This window comes from Penaeus chinensis, chromosome 29 (genome assembly GCF_019202785.1).
Source record: "Penaeus chinensis breed Huanghai No. 1 chromosome 29, ASM1920278v2, whole genome shotgun sequence".
NCBI classification, from domain to species: domain Eukaryota; kingdom Metazoa; phylum Arthropoda; class Malacostraca; order Decapoda; family Penaeidae; genus Penaeus; species Penaeus chinensis.
Window position 1 is genome coordinate 9,893,768 of NC_061847.1, and position 11,492 is coordinate 9,905,259.

The window sequence follows — 11,492 nt, forward strand, 5'->3', positions numbered from 1 at the left end:
GATGGTGATGGTGATGGTGATGGTGATGGTGATGGTGGTGGTGGTGGTGGTGGTGGTGGTGGTGGTGGTGGTGGTGGTGGTGGTGCCCGCCGAGATCGGTCGCCAGCGTGTAATCTGCGTTCGGGATGGCTTGAAATCAGATATTCTCGCGCCTTTGCCTTATCATTATTTACAGATTATCAAAGGGTTTGACTGGCCTCCTCTCTAACCTTCTTCCTCCACTTCCTTTTCCTCTTGCTCGCCTTCTCCATCTTTCCTTCTTCCTCTTCCTATTCTTATTAGTTATTCATCTTGTTTCTATTCATCTTCTCTTGCTCTTGCGCTTCCCTCCATATGCATTCCCGCGTCCCCAAATCTAAATATATATTCCCATCCTAAACATTACTCTCCCTCCCTTCTTCTCTTCCTTCCCCTTCTTCCCTCCCTTTCTCCCTTCCCTCTTCTCTCTCCTTTTCTTTCAGTCTCTCCTTCTTCCCCCTCCCCACTCAGGACGGAGCCGCCACGTCCTGCTCGCCGCCACGACCAGCGGGGAGGGAAAAAAACTTGTCCCGGCGCCTCGGCTGACACACGCCCACGCAAAACACGGGCGGGGATTGAACATTACTCTCTCCTGTTGCAACGTCCACCATCACCAAGGAGAGACACAAAGGAAGCGTTGATAGAGAGTACTGGCGAAAGAAAACAGCGGTAAATGATACATGAAATGCAGCGAAACACAACAGAACACCAAACAGGCAACGGATTAACGGCAAGCAGCAAGAGGCGGTCGAGGAGGAAGCAGAGAAAAATAATCAATCTTTCCTTATATCTGACCTTCTCTATCTCGCCGTGAACACACGAGACCATGCACGATAACACATAAACTATATATTCACAGGCTTTGTGAATAAGGAGAGGAGATATGATAAGAAAGACAGGGACTAAAAGAGCACGGCGGATGATTGCTTGCTCGGTCCAGCGGTCATGGATGGCTGGCTGCAAGGGAGGGGGCGGAGACAGATGCGGAGGAGGGGAGGGGGTAGGAGGACGGGGACGAGGATGGAGGTAGGAGGAGGGTGAGAAGGATTGGTGTGTAGGAGGAATGGGGCAATAATAATATTCATTATAATGATATAAAAATTAATGGTAATAAGAAGCAAGAGGAGAAGAGATGAGGGAGAAAATGGAAGGTGTAATATAAGCGACACACGGGACATCAACAGGGAAACTTTGCTTCGCATTGCTTCATCCCCTGACCAAGGTCGTCCGGTTGGCCGGGCGGGTGGGCGGAGGGGCGTGAGTGGTGGGGAAGTAGAAGGGAAGAAGGGTAAGGAAGGAAGGGATGGACCTCAGGTGCTAATTCCAGGTCACAGCGACATTCACCATACCCTTCAGTTCCGCTGAATAATTCCTACCACTAATCAACTTCAAGACTTCTGACATGACCCCAAAATATTCCTCGAGTCTGAATTCCGAAAAGATCGCTGTTCCAGAAGGCAAAACAGGTGCAGTATCACAACGTCCCTCCGCACACCGCGTCGCCCCTTCGGAAATCAGTGACAACACCTCCCCGCAGGTCACATCGCCCGGGGTGCCGACTTCCTGTGGCCGAGTCTGAAAGCGTTGGCGGGGGGTGGGGGTCGCGGGGAGTGTGTGTAGGTGGAGAATAAGGCGGAGGAAGGGGGGAGGGAGGAGGAAGCATGGGCAAGGCGCCGAGAGGAAAAACAGGCAGAATTTTTTTTCTCTCTCTCATTCTTTCCATCTTCTATTGTAAACGTTGCTAGAAAGTTGATATAATAGGGTCACACGGGTCTTCACGATTCGTCAGCGCGCTTCGGAGGGGCACATCAAAAACGAAAGAAGGAAGTAGACGCATTACCAACAGTACCCTGGGGCGAGTTAGGGGCAGGGGACTGGAGGACGGGGGAGAGGGGACTACGGGGAGTGGAAGAGGAAGAGGGAGGGCGAGGAGAGGGCGAGGCAGAGGAAGAGGGTGGGGGAGAGAAATGAGGGAAGAGGGGAGGGGAAAGGGAGGTACTCGGAGTGGTCAAGGGGAACGGACACGGTGACACGCCCGCATCACCTCTACCCCCCCCCCCTTCTCAAGAGACACCTACCTCATTAACGCTCGTTAACGGCCATGACGCTCCCGATAAAAGGAAAGTAGATAGAGACACGATGATAACTTTCCCGAACTAGAACTGTGCTAATCCGCGCTTAGCCACTTCACGCTACCTGACAGCACTCTACAATCCGCATAATGATCTCCCATAAAAGGAGAGTAAGGAGAGTAAGAACAAGCAACAGCAGCATCAACGAGAGGGAGAAGTTAAACTATAGAGAGGGGGAAGAACGGGAGAGAAGACACGAGGATAAAAACAGCGGGCGTTACAAGTCAAGCTGTGTGTCAACAAGACCTCAAACGACCACTTCACTGCCTGCCTGACGCAATCCCCTTTGATGATTTGTCTCACCACGCGTTCTCCCTACAAAAACTAAAGAATTGCCACTGTAATTACTTTAAGTAATTAAGATTGCAATAGTGAAATCGCAAGCAACGAAGATATCCCTTTTAAGTGAAGATGTTTTATTTTGAAGTCTAGATAGCCAATTCTTTTTTCTGTCATCAATGTTGTCGCGTTGTATGTAAAACCACTCCTACGTGACTGCAATATCAAATTCTGCCACCTTCCCCTACTTTCCCACAATTATCCCGCGTAAAAGAGAGAGTTAGCCGAACGTGCTGTCCAAATCCAAAAGCCTTTGTGACTCCTTCATTACCTACATCCGATGCAAAAAGCTTTGTTTCTCTGAACTGTTATTATCACCGACTCCTGGCCGATTTCACTGAACCTGCTTCTTCTCGGGAGCATTGCATTCTCTGATTTGCACGAACACTCCCCCTGGGTACATCGTAAGTTGTTTTTGTGCCCATAAACTGATCTCCCTAAACTGACGATTAAAAGGTCAACACAACTCCGGTTTACTTACGCGTACCAGTTGAAATTTGCAAGGGTATGAATCACACGCTCACCTGGGGAAAGAAAATATGCGGATTAGCCGAGAAGAAAAAATATATATTTATAAACACTGTTACACATTTTTTAAGAACAATTTGAACAATAAAACTCTAAGTCATACTCATGCTCAACCATATACACCAACACATACACCCACGAGAGTCTTTCGCAATTGCTATGAAGCAAATGAGCAATTAGAGAGGCAAAGAACCCTTTTTATCTCACTCAGGACGACGGCACTGGGCGCCGCCAGTAAAGAACTTGTATTTACGAATCTACCCAAACAAAGAGCAAAAAGAACTCTTTCAACAACTCACAGAAAACGAGGAGCTTGAGCACACGAGAACCCACGATGCTCTTCCTTTCTTGCTCCACCCCCTTCTTCTATCCCCCTTTCCACCTTCTTCTACCTTCTCTTTCTCTTCCTCCCCCTCCTTCTTCCCTTCCTTATCTGCCAGCGACCGGTATAATCGTGCAATAAAACTAAAATACATAAACAATCACGCCCTGTCGTCAAGACACCTTGAGATGCCTGATGCGATTTCAAATCCGGAATCCCAAGCAACATTCGCGTAGAACTCTCGAAAACAAAAACAAATAAACTCAGCCGAAGTCCCCAGTCTCCCTCTGTGGACGAAATCCCACTAAGTGCAATAATACGAGCCAGTTACAGCAGAGCATTTTCTCGACGCTTACCTAATTTATTCTTTAGTTACACGACACTGGAATAGGGCGACCTTAGCTACACGATCTTTGACCTACAGTACCTCCATACACCCCCTCCCCCTTAACCCCCTGAAACACACCCCTCACGTGCTCCTTGAAGCAATTGCATTAACACTTCAGCAGACTTGTTAATACTATTTCGCTTCATGACGAGCCAGACAGCTTCTAATTTGGTATATTAGTACCTCCGCCTGCCTTACTCTCTCTTTGTTCCGCTTTCTCTATCTCTACCTTTGCCTGTCTGTCTCTGTCTCTGTCTCTCTTTCTCTCTCTGCCCCCCCCCCCCCCTCTACCTCTCTCTCTCTCTCTCTCTCTCTCTCTCTCTCTCTCTCTCTCTCTCTCTCTCTCTCTCTCTCTCTCTCTCTCTCTCTCTCTCTCACTTACTCCCCGTTTTTTATAATCCTCTCCGGACGTACCCAACCACAATAACCCCAGAGTCCGAAAAACACCACAAACTCCAATTTAAACCCACGTGGACATAATCACAACACATCCTGCTGACGGCTCTCCCGGCAGTTCGAATTTTCAAACTCATTTCAAACGCTCCTTCCTTTTGCTTACGTCATCCTTTCCCCAGGCGATGAGTTACGCAATCAAATTTGAGAGCGAGGTTACATGTTCAGAAATGTCGTAAAATGAGATATATATATTGTAAAATAAATCGTGCGATGAACAATGAATGACTGTAAAGATTTTAAAAAGTGAAGGAGTAACCGTTACGGAGACGGGTTGAAGCAGTAACGTTCCCCGCGGCCGGCCCAGCCAGCACCCGAGGCAGCGAGAACTATTAATATGACTCCCTTAACCTTCGTTCTTCATATTCTCTCTGTCTCTCTTTCTCTCTCTCTCTCTCTCTCTCTCTCTCTCTCTCTCTCTCTCTCTCTCTCTCTCTCTCTCTCTCTCTCTCTCTCTCTCTCTCTCTCTCTCTCTCTCTCTTGTTTCAGATTAATTTATATATATATATATAATTTTCATTGCAGAAGGTTTATAAGTTACTCAATTATAACGGTCTGAAGGAATCTGTTTCCTACACGTCTTCGAGAAAGTCAGCGTGCATGACAAAGGAAGAGCAGGAGGCAGAAAGAAGCAGACAGACAGACGTGGCGGTCAGCTTAGACGAGGCTCAAGAGCGGGTGCTGATAAAGCATGAGTCATAAGGGGCTGCAGCATCACTCAACGGAGGCATGAGGAGGGGGGGGGGGGGGGGAAAGGAGCGGGTGGGTTCTCACAAACAGTCTCTCACTCACTCATCCTCTCTTTCTCTCTGTGTACTCTCATACTCACATACACATACGCGCACGCACACGCACGCGCACACACACACATACACACACACACACACACACACACACACACACACACAAACGCACGCACGCACGCACACACACACACACACACACACACACACACACACACACACACACACACACACACACACACACACACACACACAACCCCACCTTTCTCCACTACTAACACATACACACTCACCCCCCCCCCCCCTCTACCACACACATACACACTACACACAGACCACACTGCACTACAAACGCAACACAATACCCACTCCTCCCCCCCGAGCGCAGCGCAGGCAAACAAACAACCAAAAACTCCTCGCTGAATCAGTCCCGAGGCCCGAGAGCATTTGATCCCGCGATCGGATTTCAAAACAGCTTGACCCACGAACGCGATTCAAGGCTAGCGTGGACACTGTAATTATTCTGTATCGGCTTGACAGTCCTCCCTCGCCCATGTCCGGCGACGGGAGTAAAAACTTAATTAAAAAGCGAAATGCAGTCAGCGATAATGTCTCTATCTCCTTATAACGTATCAGCAGTACCGGATATTAAAGGGTTCGACCGTATGGCTCATGTGCCTTATCATGAGCAGTGATACAAAAGGCCGCATTGACGTTCCCTTCCCTCTTTCCCTTTCCACATACCCTTCGGCGAGGGTTAAAGAGGAGGCGGGGGTGCAGGGCCTCGTTATCACATATTAATACAACTGAATGGGGGGGGGGGGGATGTTATCATATAAAATTACAACTGTCATCAATGAATGTGACGGTGAGATAAGGATTGGGAGACAGCGAACACACAGACACACACACACTTGTACGAGCGTTGGGATATGGGGATAACTAATTCACAGAAGACGTGGAGTTCTCATACGCGTAAAAATAAATCTCCGTTGGTTTAAGGATTACGTCATCCACGCTCCCTCCCTCCCTCCCTCCCTCCTCTTTTCCATTCTCATATTTCTTTCGTTTTTTCTCCCAACCCTACCTCCATTCTGTCGACTCAGCCACACATATTCCCATTACGCTACGAAATCACTTTCCGGAATGGGCAAAGAAACTGTAAAACACTAGGAATGTGCTTTAATGGAACACACAAATTCTGCAGATATGTATCGTTACTACTACAATACTTTTATTTCAATTCCTTTTCTTTATTTCAGCATTTTTCTTTTCTTTTTTTTTACTTATGCCATTTAGTTCTCTCGTTTTGTCTGTCCCCTTTCCTCCCTGACTTTTCCCTCTCCTTCTCTCCCAAACAATTAAGTGGACGAAGAGGACCCAAGCACAGTAGAAAAGAAACATAATGATACGAAGCCCAGCTGCGCGCGACATCAAGTACCCGATACAATACAACTCTACCCTCCGCGTTCGCTTTCTCTTGTGAGACGAAGACACAGGGCTCCTTTCAGCGTCAATTATAGAACCTGTCGCTCGTTCACTGGAACAAAAGCATTCCCTCACCCCCTCCCTTCCCTTTCCTCTCTCGCCTGCAGGTGTCCTGATGACAATCAAGGAGTCCCCTCTATGTCATGTCCTCGACAGGTTGTCAACCTGCCTCTCGAGTCGTCACTGCCTTGTAAAGGTGGCTGACTGCTGTTTATGTTTATGTGTAGTACCATTTAAGGATTTTTCTTACTTTTTTCCAATTCCTTTCTCCCCCGATCCTTTCAAAATCCAAATTGCTACACACAAATACACCATTTCGCAACAGCACTGTCTGTACGAATAAGACGATTAGCGAACCATTCGGCGAATTAGCAAACACAAACAAAAGAAAAGCGAATGTCGAGTTGTCTCTTAGTAAAGCGACGGCGGGTCTCAAAACAGCAAAGGCGCTGCCATTCCCGCGAGAACAAATCATCTTCCCCCTCACTCCCACGCTTTGCTAATGGTACCTCTCACTTTTACCAGTCTTTTCTTTAGCTCTTCTGAACTACAGCGAAACCAACAAAATGAGAAGAAACACAACTGCCTGAATATGTAAGTCTCTGACATCCTCGGCCACCCGATGGCGTCAGTCGCAAACTCTCCATATTCACCGAGTCTGGCGGCGCATGTGTTGTCCGAGCCCGGGTGGGCAGGCAGCGGACAGGTCTAAGTCGCTCCTGGACTTTTACGGCAAGCTGTCGCCGGCGCGTGCACCGGTCTGGGTCGCCCTGGCCTGCCCTGGCCTGGCTACCAGTCCTGTTGCCCCGGAGACTGCACTGACTCAACACAACGAGGGGGAGGCGGAGGCAAGGGAGGCATATGAAATGCATCTCTCTCTCTCTCTCTCTCTCTCTCTCTCTCTCTCTCTCTCTCTCTCTCTCTCTCTCTCTCTCTCTCTCTCTCTCTCTCTCTCTCTCTTCTCTCTCTCTCTCTCCAGTTATTATCTTTATTCTTATTCTTGTTAACTTTCATGATATCCTTGACATTTCAGGTGTTCACATCAATAATCCCAACATTTAACAATACGTTACTAACCGCACTAAGCAATAAGCCCATCCCGTTATGAATAAAAAAAAAAAAAAAAAAAAAATACTCCGCCAAAAATACTGGCAGGGTGGAAGCAACACCTGGGCTCTTTGCTGATTTTTGGGCCTTGTTGCTTATGCATCACGTGCCTCTCACAAAATACGTGCCATTATACATAAACAACACCAGAGCATGCTAATTCAACACCCTCCACTTGCAACCTTCAAAGTCTTCGTATGGAACGAGGAAGGGGCAAGGGGGGAGAGGGTGGGGTTAAGTGATCTGAAGAGCCCCCTTCCCCTCCCCATCCCCTTTGTCCCCTACCTTACCCTTCTCAGCAAATGTCTGAAAAGGAGAGAGAATATGTCTTGGCCGCCCCCACGGTCCCCCATTTTCTCCCTCTCCTTTCCTCCAGCTTGACCTCGTAAACATTCATGAAACCTAAATCTACGCCTCTGATATCCAATACAACGCCGGATCATCCTCGTTCGATAAAGTTCAGGCAACGGCACGGTCGGTCAATACAAAAGCAACATGAAATATTCTGCACGCGTTTTTCTTCGCCCTGTGCCGGCACGTAGCCCCATGCAAGATCCTTGGCTGCCTGCATGACGCGCATGTCAACTCTGACCATTTCTACCCCCTGTGACGTCACGGCGTGTTTGCTTCCGTTGAAGCACCAATCAGGAGAGGGGCGAGTGGAGCGAGGAATGCCCTTGTGACGTCAGTAGCGCGTGACAAGCATGACCTGAGGCGGCCTATGACGTCAAATGTGTGTCAGAGGAACGCAAAAGTAAATACGCAGATGTTTTAAACGTGAGAGCAACGCACTGCACTTCACATTCGCCTCCGTAACTGTTCGTTACTTTTCCTTCATGCAAGTTACAACTTTCGAACAAACTACGATGCAAATTCAAACCATATACTCCACAACTGAAACGGAACAAAACTAAAACTAAAATAGCAATTTCTCCAGACGACCCATATATAACGCAGGTCAGAGACAAAATAAGACACGAGAAAATATACATACACCATACAAGCCATTCTTCATGAACCAACGGCACTTACCGAAAGTCAAAAGCGGGCCTGCAAATTACAATATACAATGACAGGTAGCTTAATCACACTTAATGGGACGGTAACAACGGTAGCAGAACACCGCCTCTCCGCCCCTCCCCCCACCCAACAGCGACCCGCCCTCCCGACCCTGGCAGAAACACCCTAGGCCTAGTAGCCCCGTGCCTATCCTCAGACTATTTACCGGCTTCAGTTACGAAAGATTTACGACTGGATGTACTTTTCCCGGAGGTCAAAGGTCGCGGTAAAAAGAGAAGATTCAATCGCGACGACGGAGGCGCAGAGGAAGGGGCTGGCGGGAAGTCGCGACCCGGAGTGGTGGCGTACGATTGATTGTTGAACGGTAACGAATGTGCTGATTGCGCAGAAGAGGAAGAAAGAGACGGAGAATAGAGGAGGGGGAGGAGGAGGAGGAGGAGGAGGAGGAGGAGGAGGAGGAGGAGGAGGAGGAGGAGGAGGAGGAGGAGGAGGAGGAGGAGAGGAGGAGGAGGAGGAGGAGGAGGAGGAGGAGGAGGAGGAGGAGGAGGAGAAGAAGAAGAAGAAGAAGGAGGAGGAAGAAGAAGAGGAGAACGAATGGAGAAGGGAAGGATGGAGGAGGATAAAGAGAGAAGGGAAGAAAGGAGGTGAAAGGGAGAGAGAGAGAGAAAAAAAAAAAAAAAACAAGATACATCACATCAAAATGCAACCTCCCCAACCTAGCAATTCCGTCCACCTGCTCATGTGCGCCATATCTCGAGTTTCCTCCTGGTTGTATGGCATTATGGCAGAACAACCCTGCCATTGCCACTGCCGCTACTTCCTGTCTTGGCTTGGTAATGTATGGTGTTGTGACGGGTTGGCAGGGGGTGGGGGTAGGGGGGGGGTTACTTGTCACGAGGCGATTTCCCTTGGCTTTGCCCTTGTTATCTATATCTACGAGGGGTTTGTTTCTCTGAATATTATCTCTATCTCCATCTGTTGCTGTTTCTCTTCCCCTTTCACATTCACACAGACAGAAACACAGAAACACACGAACACAGCAACACACGCACACGCACACTCACACTCACACTCACACTCACACTCACACACACACTCACACACACACACACACACACACACACACACACACACACACACACACACATACACACACACACACACACGCGCGCACACACACGACGGAGTAAGCCTATTGACGGCGGGAACTGAGCCTACAGAGGATAGATCTATGATACCTACCAGTGATCAATCACAGGGGAAGGGTAGGGGTGGGGGTAAGGGGGGTGGGGGTAAGGGGGTTGGGGGTAAGAGGTTGGGGTAAGGGGGCTGCAGTTCCCCTCAAACTGTTCTAGTGAGACTGATGGCCTGTCATCGCAGTCACGCTAAAGACTGCATATTACCATTAAGGAGGGGGTACGTACGGATGGGGACAATGAGAAAAATTTGATAGGCCGCTTGAAATGTATAGGCCTACCGTACCTCTCGATCTTCTTACCGTAATCACTGCACCCTCGGATACTAAGTGACTTACAAACAAAAATCTTTCCATCATTGTCGTTCTCTTCTACGCCTCGACTTTTTACCTTCGACGTATCGGTCCTCAGTTACATAACAATACCTTCCACCAGGCAACCGCACGACCGCTCGGCTACCAGACACCCGCCGACGCTCCGTTTCGCACGCCGTCTTCGCTGAGGCAAGGCGGAGGAGGAGCCGGTCTTTTGCCTCGTCGCGAGAGGGAGAGAGACGGAGAGGAGGAGGGAGAGGGAGAGGGAGAGGGAGAGGGAGAGGGAGAGGGAGAGGGAGAGGGAGAGGGAGAGGGTGAAGGAGAGGAGAGCAGAGGAGAGGAGAGGAGAGGAGAGGAGAGGAGAGGAGAAGGGAGAGGGCGAGGTAGAGGGAGAGGGACGGGGAATGGGGAGGAGAGGGAGGGGGGATTTAGAGAAGGTGGAATGAATGGATAGATGGATAGATGGATAGGTAAGCAGGTAAGGAAGAAGGGAGGAAGGGAGGAAAAAGGAAGTGCAATGGAATGAAGTGCAGAAAGAGAAGACGAGTGACTAGAACAGAGAGAGAGAGAGAGAGAGAGAGAGAGAGAGAGAGAGAGAGAGAGAGAGAGAGAGAGAGAGAGAGAGAGAGAGAGAGAGAGAGAGAGAGAGAGAGAGAGGGAGACACACCCGTAAGACCGGCGTCGACAGCGCAATTAACATCACCGTTTCTTACATTTACGAGCGCCATAGGACCCTCTAAACCTAGACTGGGTGGCTGTAGGTGGATTCTCTCTCGCGGCCAGATGTTATTTCCTGTGGCTCCTCGGTAAGGGTCTGCGCTGCCCGATCCCCCTTATATTAATGTGTTTTCTACCAAACCTTCCATGTCAAGATAGAACAAAGAAACAAACACCGACGTAATTGATACTTTCAGCGCTGCCTTGAACTTTCTAGTGCCTCGTTTCCTACACCGCAACACAAAAAAAAACTACTACAGTCACAATAATAACAAAAAATATGAGGCTTTAAACAATATCATATAGAAGCAAAAACGTAATAAACATCAGCGTCAATGACAATAACAAAGCTGACAATAATACCGTAAAATAACACACCATCCCCTTCTGCAGCCAACCCCATCTCTCTCGAGTCGTCATCTCAAAATTATGACAGACAGAGAAGGATGGCCGTGGACGGAAATCCCTGACTCATCTTGGGCACAAAGCCGCCCACGCCACCATTAGAAGGGCCACTCCAAGCTTGCCAGTACGCCCACGAGGTCAAGTTTCTCGCCCATTTGCTAGCACAGCTCCGTCGCATTTGCAATTAAGATGCATCTGGATATTAAGGTTTGTTTTCGCGATATCTTGGCTTATTATTCCCTTTTCCCAATGACATGTATGATTCCCACCTCTCCCCCCCTTATCCCTCTTCCTTCTCCTCCTTTACCTCCATCTCCATCTC